Source organism: Petromyzon marinus, chromosome 74 (genome assembly GCF_048934315.1).
Source record: "Petromyzon marinus isolate PM22_M1 ecotype Great Lakes invasive population chromosome 74, UKy_Petmar_22M1.pri1.0, whole genome shotgun sequence".
NCBI classification, from domain to species: Eukaryota; Metazoa; Chordata; class Hyperoartia; order Petromyzontiformes; family Petromyzontidae; genus Petromyzon; species Petromyzon marinus.
This window is the reverse complement of record NC_133740.1, coordinates 10546121-10564462: the sequence shown is the minus strand read 5'-3', so window position 1 is coordinate 10564462 and position 18342 is coordinate 10546121. Positions and strand designations below refer to the sequence as shown.

Sequence of the window (18342 nt, the reverse complement as noted above, 5' to 3'; positions counted from 1 at the left end):
ACGAGCGCCGGGTGGCTAAAGCACAGTGGGTTGGCACAGTAGGGGGCACAGGTGGTGCATCAGCCACTCATCTCAGTCATCTCAGTCACTCGACCCGTGGCACCTGGGTCTGCCCCGTGACCTCCTGCCAGCGGGCGTTCGACACTTCACGTGGCCTCAAATGAGTTACCTGGTGCGATGTGTAGCCAACATCGCCACTGGGGAGACAAAGGCGGCCGGGCGTGGTGTTGTCCACGCCACCCTCTCGTGTGCCGTGCCGGCCTTCATAGGTGCTACTCGCTAACAGCACTTGCCCCAACAGTCTATTCGGGCTATCGGGGGAAGGGTCTTTGCATTGAATTGGAACTCTGCCAATTGAAATAAGAAATCGCCTCTTCGAGAGTCTCCGAGTTCAATCCATAGCAGACGCCGACACACAACCACACAGAACCAGCGGTCGTCATTTACGGGAATCGTAAATCATAACAGAGGGGCTTGCTTAGACACGGGGGGGGGTGGTGGTGTGGGATGGAGGCCGGGGAGCGGTGGCACAGCGGTTAGCGCGTCCAGCCATGCACCCGGCTACCCGAGTCAGCAACTGATGTGTGGAGTTTTACTTTGTAGGAGCCCCTCCTGGTTACACCACCAGCCCACAGGGGATTGTTGTGTCCGTCCGTCGTGCATACCAAAAATGGGAGGGGTGGGGCTCGGTGGGGGAGGGAGGGGCTTGGTGGGGGAGGGAATGGGTGGGGAGGGAGGGGCTGTGGGGGTGGGGAGGGAGGGGCTGGGTGGGGGAGGGAGGGGCTGGGGGGGTGGGGAGGGAGGGGCTGGGGGGGTGGGGAGGGAGGGGCTGGGGGGGGAGGGGCTGGGTGGGGAGGGGCTGGGTGGGGAGGGAGGGGCTGGGTGGGGGGGCTGGGTGGGGAGGGAGGGGCTGGGTGGGGGAGGGAGGGGCTGGGTGGGGAGGGAGGGAGCGGCTGGGTGGGGGAGGGAGGGGCGGGGGGGTGGGGAGGGAGGGGCTGGGGGGGTGGGGAGGGAGGGGCTGGGTGGGGGAGGGAGGGGCTGGGGGGGTGGGGAGGGAGGGGCTGGGGGGGTGGGGAGGGCGGGGCTGGGGGGGTGGGGAGGGAGTGGCTGGGTGGGGGAGGGAGGGGCTGGGGGGGTGGGGAGGGAGGGGCTGGGGGGGGTGGGGAGGGAGGGGCTGGGTGGGGGAGGGAGGGGCTGGGTTGGTGGGGAGGGAGGGGCTGGGGGGGGGGCTGGGGGGGGTGGGGAGGGAGGGGCTGGGGGGGGTGGGTAAGTCGGCCACGGCACACACCACGTGGGGGTGTCTGGCCACCAACCACGTCCGGCCATCTTCACGACATTTTTCCCTCCACGTGGAGAATCAGCCCCATGCGTTTGGAGGACGTGGCTGCTCTCAATCTATGCCCTCTCAGTCGGGCACATTGTGCGGAACACACCACCACGTGGTGGCGCCGTTGACCCTGGCCATTGACCGAGCAACCCGACGTTCCCACCAGCTCCCTCCGCAGGAATTAGTTTTATTTTCACCACGCGTAAGGGCCCACACTGTGCTGCTGAGTCGCTCTGTTTCAGAGGCCACCTGGCCATCACGGATGATGGCAGCTCAACGATAGTGGCTCGTCACAATCACTATCACCATCATGATCATCATCACGATCACTATCACCATCATCACAATCACCATCATCGCGTGGAAATGTACCTCAGCAGCCCAAAATATTCTAAACGCGTGGAGACACATAGAGAGACACAGAGACACACAGGGACCCACACAGAGACTCACAGAGAGACACACAGAGACACACATAGACCCACAAAGAGACTCACAGAGACACACAGAGACCCACACAGAGACACACAGAAACCCACAGAAACTCACAGAGACACACAGAAACCCACAGAGACCCACACAGAGACTCACACAGACACACAGAGACACACAGAGACTCACAGAGACACACAGAGACTCACAGAGACACACAGAGACACACAGAGACTCACACAGAGACTCACAGAGAGACACACAGAGACATACAGAGACTCACAGAGACACACAGAGACACAGAGACCCACACAGAGCCTCACAGAGACACACAGAGACCCACACAGAGACTCACAGAGACACACAGAGACCCATACAGAGGCTCACAGAGAGACACACAGAGACACACAGAGACTCACAGAGACCCACAGAGACTCACAGAGACCCACACAGAGACACAGAGACTCACAGAGACTCACAGAGAGACACACAGAGACACACAGAGACCCACGCAGAGACTCACAGAGACACACAGAGACCCACACAGAGACTCACACAGACACACAGAGACCCACAGAGACCCACAGAGACACACAGAGACACACACAGAGACACACATAGACCCACAGAGACTCACACAGAGACTCACAGAGACACACAGAGACCCACACAGAGACCCACACAGAGACACACAGAGACCCACACAGAGACTCACAGAGACACACAGAGACCCACACAGAGACTCACAGAGACACACAGAGACCCACACAGAGACCCACACAGAGACACACAGAGACACACAGAGACACACACAGAGACTCACAGAGACACACAGAGACCCACACAGAGACTCACAGAGACCCACAGAAACCCACAGAGGCACACAGAGACACACAGCGACACACAGAGACCCACACAGAGACTCACAGAGACCCACACAGAGACTCACAGAGACCCACACAGAGCCTCACAGAGATACACAGAGACACAGAGACTCACAGAGACACACAGAGACCCACACAGAGACTCACAGAGACCCACAGAAACCCACAGAGGCACACAGAGACACACAGCGACACACAGAGACCCACACAGAGACTCACAGAGACCCACACAGAGACTCACAGAGACCCACACAGAGCCTCACAGAGATACACAGAGACACAGAGACTCACAGAGACACACAGAGACCCACACAGAGACTCACAGAGACCCACAGAAACCCACAGAGGCACACAGAGACACACAGCGACACACAGAGACCCACACAGAGACTCACAGAGACCCACACAGAGACTCACAGAGACCCACACAGAGCCTCACAGAGATACACAGAGACACAGAGACTCACAGAGACTCACAGAGACCCACACAGAGACTCACAGAAATACACAGAGACCCACAGAGACACAGAGACCCACAGAAACTCACAAAGAAACCCATACAGAAACTCACAGAGACACACAGAGACACACATAGACCCACACAGAGACACACAGAGACCCACACAGAGACACACATAGACCCACACAGAGACTCACAGAGACACACAGAGACCCACACAGAGACTCACAGAAACACACAGAGACCCATAGAAACCCACAGAGACACACAGAAACACACAGAGACACACAGAGACTCACAGAGACACACAGAGACATACAGAGACCCACAGAGACATACAGAGACCCACAGAGACCCACACAGAGACACACAGAGACCCACACAGAGACACACAGAGACCCACACAGAGACTCACAAAGACTCACAGAAATACACAGAGACACACAGAGACTCACAGAGACACACAGAGACACACAGAGACCCACAGAGACCCACACAGAGACTCACAGAGACACACAGAGACACACTCTTTGGTTCTATTCGGTATAGTCACGTAGGTAAAAAATAAATACGTGACTTTACCGAATAGAACCAAAGAGTATGGATCCTTGCAGTCACGAAAGCTTTAAATCTAACACAGAGACACGTCAATCACGTGGTAATGTATGGCTGCCAGGCAAATACTTTAAATACTCTAAACGCGTGGCGATGTCAATTCTAAATGTGGAGGGAATAACCGGAGGACCGCGGGTAGAGAGACACCGCAAACTCCAAATGTAGAGCAGCAGCAGCAGGCGTCGTCAGGGTCGGGATCGAACCCACGACCTCCTGTAGACCAGGCGAGGTAGTCAACATCTCCTAGCCACCGTGATGATGATGAGAGAGAGAGACACGCAAACTCCAAATATACAGCAGCAGGCGTCGTCAGGGTCAGCATGGAACCCACGACCTCCTGTACACCAGGCGAGGTAGTTAACATCTCCTAGCCACCGTGATGATGATGAGAGAGCGAGACACGCAAACTCCAAATATACAGCAGCAGCAGCAGGCGTCGGCAGGGCCAGCATGGAACTCACGACCTCCTGTACACCAGGCGAGGTAGTTAACATCTCCTAGCCACCGTGATGATGATGAGAGAGAGACGCAAACTCCAAATATACAGCAGCAGGCGTCAGGGTCGGGATCGAACCCACGACCTCCTGTACACCAGGCGAGGTAGTCAACATCTCCTAGCCACCGTGATGATGATGAGAGAGAGAGACACGCAAACTCCAAATATACAGCAGCAGGCGTCGTCAGGGTCGGGATCGAACCCACGACCTCCTGCACACCAGGCGAGATAGTCAACATCTCCTAGGCCATCTCTGCGCCCTTGACGAGTCAATGTCCACGGTTCACATTCAGAACGTGACCCAGGTCTGGACGCGAACCCACAACCGCTCAGCACCGCAGCCTCCACCACAACGAGGCAGAGAGAGAGAGAGAGAGACGCTCACTCCGCACAGACAACAAAGATCAAGGAGGCGAGTCCTGTTCGCAGCAAAGGCAAAGATCCCCCGTGTAGGCTTCAGCACTGTCGGGGCAAGTGCTGTTAGCGAGTAGCAGCAGCAGCGCCCCGTGAAGGCTACCGGCACTGTGGCACACACAGAGAGGGGGTGGTTGTGGTCAGCATCACCACCCACGCCCGGCCGCCTTTGTCTCCCCCACTGGCGATGTGTACTGCACACACAGCGCCAGGTAACTGATTTGACGCTGAGTCGACCTAGGGGTGGGGCCAGGACCCGCTTCAGATATTCGCCACTGTTATCAGTTCGATTTTCGCTCACGATGATCCGAACCCGGGATTCCCTGGTGCTTGCCCCTAGGTCGACTCAGCCTGAAATTAATCACCTGGTGCTGTGTGTGTAGTAAACATCGCCACTGGGGGAGACAAAGGCGGCCGGGCGTGGTGGTGATGCTGGCCACCCACCCCATCGTGCGCCGTTCCGGCCTTCATAGGTGCTCGCTACTCGCTAACAGCACTTGCCCCGACAGTCTGTTAAAGGCTATACGGGGGATCTTTGTCTGTGTGTGTGCGTGTACGCGTGTGTTTAGATAACATGATTTTCCTTCTTAGGATCTGTCAGCGCCTTCGTGATTTATTTCGAGACGATCTCATAGAATATCCCGTCACGCATTCGCTCATCCCCCCCCATTCACCCACCCACTCGCTCACTCACGTACCTAAGAACTCACCTGCCCACTCACCCACGCACTCACCCACTCACGTACCCATTCCCTTACCCACCCACTCACCCACTGAACCACCCACCCAATCACTCACCGTCTCACTCACTCACCTACCCAAAAACTCACCTGCCCACTCACCCACGCACTCACCCACTCAACCACTCACGTACCCATTCCCTTACCCACCCACTCACTCGCTGAACTACCCACCCAATCACTCACCGTCTCACTCACTCACCTACCCAAAGACTCACTTGCCCACTCACCCACGCACCCACCCACTCAACCACTCACCCTCTCACTCACTCACCTATGAACCCACTGATCCACTCAACTACCCAGTCACCCACTCACTCATTTACCCAAAAACTCACCTGCCCACTCACCAACGCACCCACCCACACGCTCGGTTGATGATGATGGTGGTAGTGATGATGATGGTAGTAATGATGATGATGATGGTGGTAGTGATGATGATGATGGTGGTAGTGATGATGATGGTTGATGATGTTGGTGGTGATGGTCGTGGTGATAATAATGGTGTGGGGAGCGGTGGTGCAGTGGTTAGCGCTACGCCGCCCTATGAACCCGGCGATCCGAGTTTGATTCCCACTCACGGCCACCGCCAACACCACCACCAGTGACAGCGATTATCTGAACCGGTCCTGGGCCTCCCCTAGGTCGACTCAGCCTCAAACGAGTACCTGGTGCGGTGTGTGTAGTGAACATCGCCACTCGGGGGAGACAAAGGCGGCCGGGCGTGATGCTGGCCACCAACCCCCTCGTGTGCCACAGTGCCGGTAGCCTTCACAGGTGCTGCTCGCTAACAGCACTTGCCCCAATAGTCTGTTAAAGCTATACGGGGGATCTTTGTATTTGTGGGTGGGTATGTGTGGTTGTGTCAGTGTGTGGGTGTGTGTGGGTGTGTGTGGGTGTGTGTGGGCGTGTGTGGGTGGGTGGGTGTTTGTGGGTGAGAGTGTGTGTGCGTATGGGAGTGTGTGTGTGTGTGGGTGAGAGTGTGTGGGTGTGTGTGTGTGGGTGGGTGTGTGTGGGCGTGTGTGGGTGGGTGGGTGTTTGTGGGTGAGAGTGTGTGTGTGTATGGGAATGTGTGTGTGGGTGAGAGTGTGTGGGTGTGTGTGTGTGGGTGGGTGCGGGCGTGTGTGGGTGGGTGGGTGTTTGTGGGTGAGAGTGTGTGTGGGTGTAAGTGTGTGTGGGTGTGTGTATGTGTGTGTGGGTGAGAGTGTGTGGGTGTGTGTATGTGTGTGGGTTAGAGTCTGTGTGTGTGTGTGTGGGTAAGAGTGTGTGTGTGTGGGTAAGAGTGTGTGTGTGGGTGTGTGTGGGCGTGTGTGGGTGGGTGTGTGTGGGCGTGTGTGGGTGGGTGTGGGCGTGTGTGGGTGGGTGGGTGTTTGTGTGTGAGAGTGTGTGTGGGTGTAAGTGTGGGTGTGTGTATGTGTGTGGGTAAGAGAGTGTGTGTGTGTGTGTGTGGGAGAGTGTGTATGTGTATGGGAGTGTGTGTGAGAGTGTGTGTGTGTGTATGTGTGTGGGTGTCTGTGGGGAGCCGCTGCTTCTGGGCTCTGCTACAGACGTCTGTCACGCTGCGTCTGAACATCTGCTCGTGGTTTACCATGATAGACCCGTTCAACACACAAAAAACCTCTAACTTCTACAAAAACTACTGCAGTAACTACAACAACAATTCAGTAACTACAAAAACAATTCAGTAACTACAACAACGACTGCCGTAACTACAACCCATTCTGCCGCTGCTGCTACTGCTGCACCTACTGCCGAACGCAAATCAACGGCATCATCACCATCACCGTGGCCTATCCACTGCTGGATGACTTCGCTCTCTGGACGATGGAAGGAGGCACGGCTAAAATTCCAAAAGCGGGGGGGAGGGGAGGGGGGCGAGAGAGTCGGATAGCGATTGACGGAGACAATTTAAAATATTCGGCTGAAAAGTAACGAGCCGTAGCGTAGGAGCCTGGAATTTACACCGAGAGACAGGCTTTTTTTTAAACACTTTTTTTTTAAATCACACCTTTTATTGCCGCCAGCAGCAACAGCACTGCGGGCGATATCGATACGAGACGCACAAAGTCACCGGCGACACGAGCGAAAATAATCGTTACGGATCCACGCGCTGTGACGTTAAAAAGAGCCGCGCACAACACGAAATGAAAGCCACGTGGTGGTGGTGGTGATGATGGTGGTGATGGTGGTGATGGTGGTGGTGGTGATGGTGGTGGTGATGGTGGTGGTTGTGATGATGGTGGTGGTTGTTGTGATGATGGTGGTGGTGGTGGTGGTTGTGATGATGGTGGTGGTTGTTGTGATGATGGTGGTGGTGGTGGAGATGGTGGTGGTTGTGGTGGTGGAGATGGTGGTGGTGGTGGATATGGTGGTGGTCGTGGTGGTGGTGATGGTGGTGATGGTGGTGGTGGTGATGGTGGTGATGGTGGTGGTGATGGTGGTGGTGATGGTGGTGGTGATGGTGGTGGTGATGGTGGTGGTGATGGTGGTGATGGTGGTGGTGATGGTGGTGATGGTGGTGGTGATGGTGGTGATGATGGTGGTGATCATGGTGGTGGTGGTGATGATGGTGGTGGTGATGGTGGTGGTGATGGTGGTGATGGTGGTGGTGACGATGGTGGTGATGATGGTGATGGTGGTGGTGATGGTGGTGATGATGGTGATGGTGGTGATGGTGGTGGTGATGGTGGTGATGATGGTGATGGTGGTGATCATGGCGCGCGTCACGGCGAGCGCTTCAGAAGGTGAACGCGAGGGCGCCGTCCACGCCGGTACAGGGGGGGGGGGCTTGTCCGGGCCCCCCCCCCCCCCGAGGAAGACGCGCCGCACGTCACCGGCACGTGTGTTGTGTGTCACGTGGCGTGCTCCAGCCGGAGCCGCGCCTTGAGCAGGCCCCCCCCCTGAACACCGGCAGCAGCGCAGGGAGAGAGAGAGAGAGATGAGCCACATGGACTCCTCTCTCTCTCTCCTCTACCCCCCTACACGCAGTGGTAGAGGAGACATCACCGCCACCTCCCCACATTGATCTCCATCCAGCAGCGGATAGACCACGGGAGGATTGAGACTTGTGCGCGACCTCCAACGTGGCCCGCAGGCCTCGCCACAGTCGCGGATTTCTCCCCCCAAGAGGCGTGGACGAAGTGACGGGGACCTCGCCCAGTCCGAGTCGCGTCTCCAGGACCACCTCCAGCCGTGGTGCTGCTGCTAGCTACGAACAGCACTTGCCCCAACAGCCTGCTAGAGGCTACACGGGGGATCTTTGTCTGTGTCTGCGTGTGTGGTGCTAGCAAATAGCACTTGCCCCTACAACCTGTTAGAGGCTACACGGGGGATCTGTGTCTGTGTCTGTGTGTGAGGTGCTAGCTAACAGCACTTGCCCCAACAGCCTGCTAGAGGCTACACGGGGGATCTTTGTCTGTGTCTGTGTGTGAGGTGTTAGCTAACAGCACTTGCCCCTACAGCCTGCTTGAGGCTACACGGGGGAACTTTGTCTGTGTCTGTATGTGAGGTGCTAGCTAACAGCACTTGCCCCTACAGCCTGTTAGAGGCTACACGGGGGACCTTTGTCTTTGCGCTACGAACCCGGCGACCCCAGTTCGATTCCCACGCACGGCCACCGCCAACACCAACACCACCACCACCACCAGTGACAGCGATTATCTGAACCGGTCGTGGGCCTCCCCTAGGTCGACTCAGCCTCAGACGAGTACCTGGTGCGGTGTGTGGAGTAAAACTTCGCCACTCGGGGGAGACAAAGGCGGCCGGGCGTGGTTCCGGCCACACCACCCCCCACCCCCCCTCGTGTCACCACAGTTGCCGGCAGCCTTGACAGGGCACTGCTGCTACTCGCTACCAACAGCACTTGCCCCTACAGTCTGTTAGAGGCTACACGGGGGATCTTTGTCTGTGTCTGTATGTGTGGTGCTAGCTAACAGCACTTGCCCCTACAGCCTGTTAGAGGCTACACGGGGGATCTTTGTCTGTGTCTGTGTGTGAGCTGCTAGCTGACAGCACTTGCCCCTACAGCCTGTTAGAGGCTACACGGGGGGGACCCTTGTCTGTTGTATATATAGGTGTGTGTGTACGTGTGTGTGTGTACGTGTGTGTGTGTACGTGTGTGTGTGTACGTGTGTGTGTGTGTACGTGTGTGTGTACGTGTGTGTGTGTACGTGTGTGTGTGCCAGCGGGCGTTCGACACTTCACGTGGCCTCAAGGTGCACATGGCCTGGCACAAGCGTCGTGGTGACGTCACCGCCACTTAGTGGCGAATGGCGGTTGTTGTTGTTGTTGTGGCCACTCGGAGGGGAGACAAAGACGGCCGGGCGTGGGTTGTACTGGCCACACCACCCGCTCGTGTGCCACTGTTGCAGCAGGGCGCTGCTGCTGCTACTCGCTTACCGACAGCACTTGCCCCCTTCTGAAGGCTATCCGGGGGAGCTTTGGCTTTGTCTCTCGCAGCGGCGGCAGCGGCGCTGGCTGCTCACCAGCGAATGTTGTGGCCGGCTTCCAGCGACTGTTGTGGCCGGAATCCAGCGAACGTTCTCGCCAAGTCCGAGGCAATCGCCGACCCACCGATACAAATTCCGTTCCTGGGGGTCCGTTCGAGGTGGAAACACAACAATAGTGCCGTATGAGATGTGTTACGTCTGGTTAAAAAAATAATATTTATTTATAATGATCACGTAAGATTGTGGTGTTCGCAGGTGCGGCGTGTGTTCGTTAAGTGCGGGTGTGTGTGTTCGTAAGTGTGGGGTGTTCGTAAGTGCGGTGTGTGTTCGTAAGTGGGGCGTGTGTTCGTAAGTGTGGGGTGTGTGTTCGTAAGTGGGGTGTGTGTTCGTAAGTGGGGGTGTTCGTAAGTGAGGGGTGTTCGTAAGTGTGGGGTGTTCGTAAGTGTGGGGTGTGTGTTCGTTAAGTGCGGTGTGTGTGTTCGTAAGTGTGGGGTGTTCGTAAGTGAGGGGTGTTCGTAAGTGTGGGGTGTTCGTAAGTGTGGGGTGTTCGTAAGTGTGGGTGGTGTTCGTAAGTGGGGCGTGTGTTCGTAAGTGGGGGTGGTGTTCGTAAGTGCGGGGTCTGCGTGAGGGTTGTTCGTAAGTGGGGGTGGTGTTCGTAAGTGTGGGTGTTCGTAAGTGGGGCGTGTTCGTAAGTGTGGGTGTTCGTAAGTGCGGTGTGTGTTCGTAAGTGTGGGTGTTCGTAAGTGGGGGTGGTGTTCTTAAGTGTGGGTGTTCGTAAGTGTGGGTGTTCGTAAGTGTGGGTGTTCGTAAGTGGGGCGTGTTCGTAAGTGGGGGTGGTGTTCGTAAGTTGGGGGTGGTGTTTGCAAATGAGGGGTGTTCGTAAGTGGGGGTGGTACTAGAAAGTCGGGGTGGTGTTCGTAAGTGCGGGGTGTTCGTAAGTGCGGGGTGTTCGTAAGTGAGGGGTGTTCGTAAGTGCGGGGTGTTCGTAAGTGCGGTGTGTTCGTAAGTGCGGGGTGTTCGTAAGTGTGGGTGGTGTTCGTAAGTGTGGGTGTTCATAAGTGGGGGTGGTGTTCGTAAGTGCGGGGTCTGCATAAGTGAGGGTTGTTCGTAAGTGGGGGTGGTGTTCGCAAGTGAGGGGTGTTCGTAAGTGGGGGTGGTACTAGAAAGTCGGGGTGGTGTTCGTAAGTGCGGGGTGTTCGTAAGTGAGGGGTGTTCGTAAGTGTAGGTGTTTGTAAGTGTGGGTGTTCATAAGTGGGGGTGGTGTTCGTAAGTGCGGGGTCTGCATAAGTGAGGGTTGTTCGTAAGTGGGGGTGGTGTTCGTAAGTTGAGGGTGGTGTTCGCAAGTGAGGGGTGTTCGTAAGTGGGGGTGGTACTAGAAAGTCGAGGTGGTGTTCGTAAGTGCGGGGTGTTCGTAAGTGCGGGGTGTTCGTAAGTGCGGGGTGTTCGTAAGTGCGGGGTGTTCGTAAGTTGGGGGTGGTGTTCGTAAGTGTGGGGTGTTCGTGAGGGGTGTTCGTAAGTGTGGGTGGTGTTCGTAAGTGTGGGTGTTCATAAGTGGGGGTGGTGTTCGTAAGTGCGGGGTCTGCATAAGTGAGGGTTGTTCGTAAGTGGGGGTGGTGTTCGTAAGTTGGGGGTGGTGTTCGCAAGTGAGGGGTGTTCGTAAGTGGGGGTGGTACTAGAAAGTCGGGGTGGTGTTCGTAAGTGCGGGGTGTTCGTAAGTGAGGGGTGTTCGTAAGTGCGGGGTGTGTTCGTAAGTTGGGGGAGGTGTTCGTAAGTGCGGGGTGTTCGTAAGTTGGGGGAGGTGTTCGTAAGTGCGGGGTGTTCGTAAGTTGGGGGTGGTGTTCGTAAGTGAGGGGTGTTCGTAAGGCGATGACTGCCTTACGGATTTTGGGAGTGGTCGCAGTCCACGTCCTTCACAGCGCCCCCCTCCCACTCTCCCCTCTAAGCGGACTGTGGCTCACTTCGGTGATGTCGTGGCAACCACCAGAACCACGGTGTTTGTATCGTCCTCATATCTGGCAGTGGTGGTGGTAGTGGTGGTGGTGGCGGCGGTGATGGTGATGATGGTAGCTATCACAGTAGGGGGCATAGGTGGTACCAGCGGTTGTCAAGATTGACGGCACGGGCTAGAGAAGAGACGGAGCGACGTGGTACAGGAGGACGTGGAGCTGAGTGGACTTGCCGATGACTGGTACCAGCGGTGTCAAGATCGGCCTCTGTGGAGGAGGCTCGTGAAGGACGCTGCTACTGGGCAGTTGGAGGCAGTCGCCCTCCAACAACAACGGAGGGCGGAGGAGCGACGCTCACAACAACGAGCGGAGCGCCGGGTGGTTAAAACACAGCAGGTTGGCACAGTAGGGGGCACAGGTGGTGCACCAGCCAGTCATCTCGGTCAGTCGACCCGTGGCACCTGCTGGGTCTGCCCCGTGACCTCCTGCCAGCGGGCGTTCGACACTTCACGTGGCCTCAACGTGCACGTGGCCTGGCACAAGCGTCGTGGTGACGTCACCGCCACTTAGTGGCGAATGGCGGTTGTTGTTGTTGATAGTGGTAGCTGTGGTAGTAGTGGTGGTGGTGGTATTGGCTCCTCTCGCTCGCCCTGCAGTGCCAGCCGTGACTCACAACTTTTTGACCGCCGCCCATTTTCCACCGAGGTTGGTTGGGGGCCATCGCCCAGCGCCAGCTGCAAGCGACGACCGATGGAATGCTCCCAGCGCTCAACGCGATGCCCGGGTGCTCCCTTGCCACCCGTTCCACCCCACAGCCACCCATGCCACTCACCCCACCCACCCTCCTCAATTCGGGGAGGGGGGGGCACGTGGGGCAGACTGACTGTGAAAAAGTTCAAAATGACCGGGGCATCACCCCCTCTCACTCTGTATCTATCTGTCTCTGTCGTGTGAGTCCCGGGGAAGTAGGTGAGTGGGTGAGTGAGTGGGTGAGTGGGTGAGTGGGTGAGTGGGTGGGTGGGTGCGTGGATGGGTGAGTGAGTGAGTGGGTGGGTGAGTGAGTGGGTGGTGAGTGGGTGAGTGAGTGGGTGAGTATGTGAATGAGTGGGTTGGTGGGTGAGTGGGTGAGTATGTAAATGAGTTGGTTGGTGGGTGAGTGAGTGGGTGAGTGTGTGAGTGAATGAGTGGATTGGTGGGTGAGTGGGTGGGTGAGTGAGGGGTGTGTGAGTGAGTTGGTGGGTGAGTGGGTGGGTGAGTGAGTGGGTGTGTGAGTGATTTGGTGGGTGAGTGGGTGTGTGAGTGGGTTGGTGGGTGAGTGGGTGTGTGAGTGGGTGTGTGAGTGGGTTGGTGGGTGAGTGGGTGTGTGAGTGAGTGGGTTGGTGGGTGAGTGGGTGTGTGGGTGGGTGTGTGAGTGGGTTGGTGGGTGAGTGGGTGAGTGAGTGGGTTTGTGGGTGAGTGGATGGATGAGTGGATGAATGAGTGAGTGGGTTAGTGGGTGAGTGGGTGGGTGAGTGAATGGGTGTGTGAGTGGGTTGGTGGGTGCGTGGGTAGGTGAGTGAGTGGATTTGTGGGTGAGTGGATGGATGAGTGAGTGGGTGAGTGAGTGAGTGAGTGGATGAGTGAGTAGGTAACTGGGTGAGTGAGTGGGGAGCGCTAAGAAACCTCACTTAAAAACCCGGGCAGGGTCCATCGCAGACACTAAGATCCTCTAACAGACTGTAGGGGCAAGCGCTGTTAGTAGCGAGTAGCAGCAGCAGCAGCAGGTAACTATGAAGGCTACCGGATAGCCTTTAGAAGGCTGTTGGTCGGGGGCAAGTGCTGTTGGTGTGGCCAGCAACCACTGCCGCCCCGACCGTCTTTGTCTCCCCGTGTGGCGATGTTTACTAACACACACAGCGCACCGGGTAACTCATTTGAGGCTGAGTCGACCTAGGGGAGGCACCAGGACCGGTTCAGATGATCGCTGTCACTGGGTGCTGTTGGCGTTGACCTGGAGCTATGAACCTGGCGACCCAAGTTCGATTCCCGCCCACGGCCACCAACACCAACCAGTGACAGCGATCGTCTGAACCGGTCCTGGTGCCTCCCCTAGGTCGACTCAGCCTCAAATGAGTTACCTGGTGCTGTGTGTGTAGTAAACATCGCCACTGGGGGAGACAAAGGCGGCCGGGCGTGGTGCTGGTCACCCACCCCCTCGTGTGCCGTGCCGGCCTTCATAGGTGCTGCTCGCTAACAGCACTTGCCCCTACAGTCTGTTGCAGGCTATACGGGGGATCTTTGTCTTTGTGTGTGTGCGTGTTGGCACAGTAGGGGCCACAGTAGGGGGCACAGGTGTTGCATCGGCCAGTCATCTCAGTCGGTCAACCCATGGCACCTGCAGGGTCTGTCACGTGACCTCCTCCTGCACCTAGCCTGGCACAGCAGTACAACCCACGGCACCTGCAGGGTCTGTCCCGTGACCTCCTCCTGCACCTAGCCTGGCACAGCAGTCAACCCACGGCACCTGCAGGGTCTGTCCCGTGACCTCCTGCCAGCGGGCGTTCGACACTTCACGTGGCCTCAACGTGCACCTAGCCTGGCACAAGCGTCGTGGTCACGTCACCGCCACTTAGTGGCAAATGGCGGTTGTTGTTGTTGTGTGGTTGGTGTTGATAATAATTCGCAATGATTAAATAATTATCAATTTGTCTTCTCTCGCAGGCTGAACATTGGGCGCGGACAGACGTCAAGAAGTTGCATTCACACGCGGGCACAAAGACAAAGCTCCTCCGTGTAGCCTTGACAGACTGCCGGGGCAAGTGCTGCTAGCGAGCACCCACACCTACACACGTACGCACAAAGACGACCTAACCCAGCTACACACACACACACGCATCCTCACATATATACACACACAGGGACATAGACACACACACACACACCTACCTACCAACCTTCACCACACACACACACTAATACAGCTACACACCAACACACACACACACCTACTAACCAACCTACACACACACCTACCAACCAACCTACACACACACCTACTAACCAACCTACACACACACCTACCAACCAACCTACACTCACACTGATACAGCTACACACAGACACACACACACCAACCAACCTACACCAAAAACACATCCAGATACACACACACACGTGCACACACACATCCAGCTACACACACGCACACACACATCCTGCAACTTGTACGCACGTCCTAACCCAGGCACACACGCCCAGAGCTCCGCTTTATCAAGTCCGGCCAGGCTGGTGGTACGGAAGAGACACCGGGGGACACGTGACGTGCATGAGCGACACGTGACGTGCATGGGTGGCAAGTGATGGCATTCGTCTCAACTCTCTAGAGCGAGAGAGAGACAGACAGACGAGGAGAGACGGGGAGAGACGCGTAGAGAGAGACACGCAGAGAGAGAGAGACACACGGAGAGAGACACAGAGAGAGACACAGAGAGAGACACAGAGAGAGAGACACAGAGACAGAGAGAGACACAGAGAGAGACACACAGAGAGAGACACACACAGAGAGAGAGACACGCAGAGAGAGAGACACAGAGACACACACAGAGAGAGACACAGAGAGGGACACACAGAGAGACACACAGAGAGACACAGAGAGAGACACACAGAGAGAGAGAGACACACAGAGAGAGACAGAGAGAGACACACGCAGAGAGAGACACATAGAGAGAGACACACAGAGAGAGACACACACACACAGAGACACACACAAACAGAGACCACACACAGAGACACAAACAGACACACACACAGCGAGCGATCTTAAGACAGAGAGACAGACCGAGAGAGACAGACAGAGGGGATATTTTTTTTATTGTGAGCGAGTGGGTGAGGATGCAGGGGACGATGAGGTGGTAAGGAGGAGAAGGTGGTGAGGAGAAGGTGGGGTGAGGAGGTGGTGGTGAGGAGGAGGTGGTGAGGAGGAGGTGGTGGTGAGGAGGTGGTGGTGAGGAGGTGCATGGGGTGAGGAGATTTTGCGGGGCTATAGACAGAGAGACAGAGAGAGAGTCAGAGAGACAGACAGACAGAGAGACAGACAGAGAGACAGACAGAGACAGACAGAGACAGACAGAGAGACAGACAGACAGAGACAGACAGAGAGACATACAGAGAGACAGACAGAGAGACATACAGAGAGACAGACAGAGAGAGAGACAGAGACAGAGAGAGACAGACAGAGAGACAGAGAGAGACAGACAGAGAGACAGAGAGTCAGAGAGAGACAGAGAGACAGAGAGAGACAGACAGATAGACAGACAGAGAGACAGAGACAGACAGAGACAGACAGAGAGACAGACAGACAGAGAGCCAGACAGAGAGACAGACAGAGAGAGACAGACAGACAGACAGAGAGACAGACAGAGAGAGACAGACAGACAGACAGAGAGACAGACAGACAGAGAGCCAGACAGAGAGACAGACAGAGAGAGAGACAGACAGAGAGACAGAGACAGAGAGACAGACAGACAGAGAGTCAGAGAGAGACAGACAGACAGAGAGCGTGGAACAGACAGCCACTAACGCTGTGTGGGTGAGGAGAGAGGTGAGGAATTAGTGAGGAGAGAGGTAAGGTGAGAGTGAAGAGTGAGGTGAGAGTGAGGGATTAGTGAGGAGAGGGGTGAGGAGAGGGGTGAGGAGAGGGGTGAGGAGAGGGGTGAGGAAAGGGGTGAGCAATCAGTGAGGAGAGAGGAGAGGAGAGAGTGAGTTCAGAGATAATTTTGGTGAGGTGAGAGTGATTGGTGGTGCGGTGAGGGTGAGGTGAGAGTGATTGGTGTTGTGGTGAGGTGAGGGTGAGGTAAGAGTGATTGGTGGTGTGGTGAGGGTGAGGTGAGAGTGATTGGTGGTGAGGGCAAATGAGGGGGGTGTCATGGAGATTTAAGAGCTAGTTACTATAGTTAGTTATGATAGTCATTGAAGTTCAGAGCTAGTTAATATAGTTAGTTTAAGATAGTCACTAAAGTTAAGGGCTAGTTACTATAGTTGTGATAGTCATTAAAGTTAAGGGCTAGTTACTATAGTTAGTTTATGATAGTCACTAAAGTTAAGGACTAGTTACTGTAGTTAGTTGTGATAGTCACTAAAGTTAAGGGCTAGTTACTATAGTTAGTTGTGATAGTCATTAAAGTTAAGGGCTAGTTACTGTAGTTAGTTGTGATAGTCACTAAAGTTAAGGACTAGTTACTGTAGTTAGTTGTGATAGTCACTAAAGTTAAGGGCTAGTTACTATAGTTAGTTTAAGATAGTCACTAAAGTGAAGGGCTAGTTACTATAGTTAGTTTAAGATAGTCACTAAAGTTAAGAGCGAGTTACTATAGTTAGTTTAAGATAGTCACTAAAGTTAAGAGCGAGTTACTATAGTTAGTTTAAGATAGTCACTAAAGTTAGGAGCGAGTTACTATAGTTAGTTGTGATAGTCACTAAACTTAAGGGCTAGTTACTATAGTTTAAGATAGTCACTAAAGTTAAGGGCTAGTTACTATAGTTAAAGATAGTCACTAAAGTGAAGGGCTAGTTACTATAGTTAGTTTAAGATAGTCACTAAAGTTAAGAGCTAGTTACTATAGTTAGTTTAAAATAGTCACTAAAGTTAAGGGCTAGTTACTATAGTTGTGATAGTCACTAAAGTTAAGAGCTAGTTACTATAGTTAGTTGTGATAGTCACTAAAGTTAAGGGCTAGTTACTATAGTTGTGATAGTCACTAAAGTTAAGAGCTAGTTACTATAGTTAGTTGTGATAGTCACTAAAGTTAAGGGCTAGTTACTATAGTTGTGATAGTCACTAAAGTTAGGGCTAGTTACTATAGCTAGTTGTGATAGTCACTAAAGTTAAGGGCTAGTTACTATAGCTAGTTGTGGTAGTCACTAAAGTTAAGGGCTAGTTACTATAGTTTAAGATAGTCACTAAAGTTAAGGGCTAGTTACTATAGTTTAAGATAGTCACTAAAGTTAAGAGCTAGTTACTATAGTTTAAGATAGTCACTAAAGTTAAGAACTAGTTACTATAGTTGTGATAGTCACTAAAGTTAAGGGCTAGTTACTATAGCTAGTTTAAGATAGTCACTAAAGTTCAGGGCTAGTTACTATAGTTGTGATAGTCACTAAAGTTAAGAGCTAGTTACTATAGTTAGTTGTGATAGTCACTAAAGTTAAGAACTAGTTACTATAGTTGTGATAGTCACTAAAGTTAAGGGCTAGTTATTATAGTTGTGATAGTCACTAAAGTTAAGGGCTAGTTACTGTAGTTTAAGATAGTCATTAAAGTTAAGAACTAGTTACTATAGTATAAGATAGTCACTTAAAGTTAAGAACTAGTTACTATAGTTTAAGATTGTCACTTAAGTTAAGAACTAGTTACTATAGTTGTGATAGTCACTAAAGTTAAGGGCTAGTTATTATAGTTGTAATAGTCACTAAAGTTAAGAACTAGTTACTATAGTTTAAGACAGTCACTAAAGTTAAGGGCTAGTTACTGTAGTTTAAGATAGTCACTAAAGTTAAGAACTAGTTACTATAGTTTAAGATAGTCACCTAAAGTTAAGAACTA

At 54.1% G+C, this 18342-nt stretch overlaps 1 protein-coding gene across 5 annotated transcripts in view; it reads left to right on the top strand.

The window, feature by feature from the left end:
* Positions 1 to 18342, top strand: part of LOC116958217 (uncharacterized) — a 153699-nt gene that overhangs the window by 97190 nt on the left and 38167 nt on the right. For 2 of the 5 annotated variants that reach the window (XM_076056103.1, XM_076056105.1), the window contains exon 2: positions 14463 to 18342. This exon is cut by the window's right edge. The gene's annotated coding sequence lies outside the window, so the exon portion shown is untranslated. The remainder of the gene's footprint in view (positions 1 to 14462) is intronic. The other 3 variants (XM_076056102.1, XM_076056101.1, XM_076056104.1) reach the window with 3 other exon arrangements.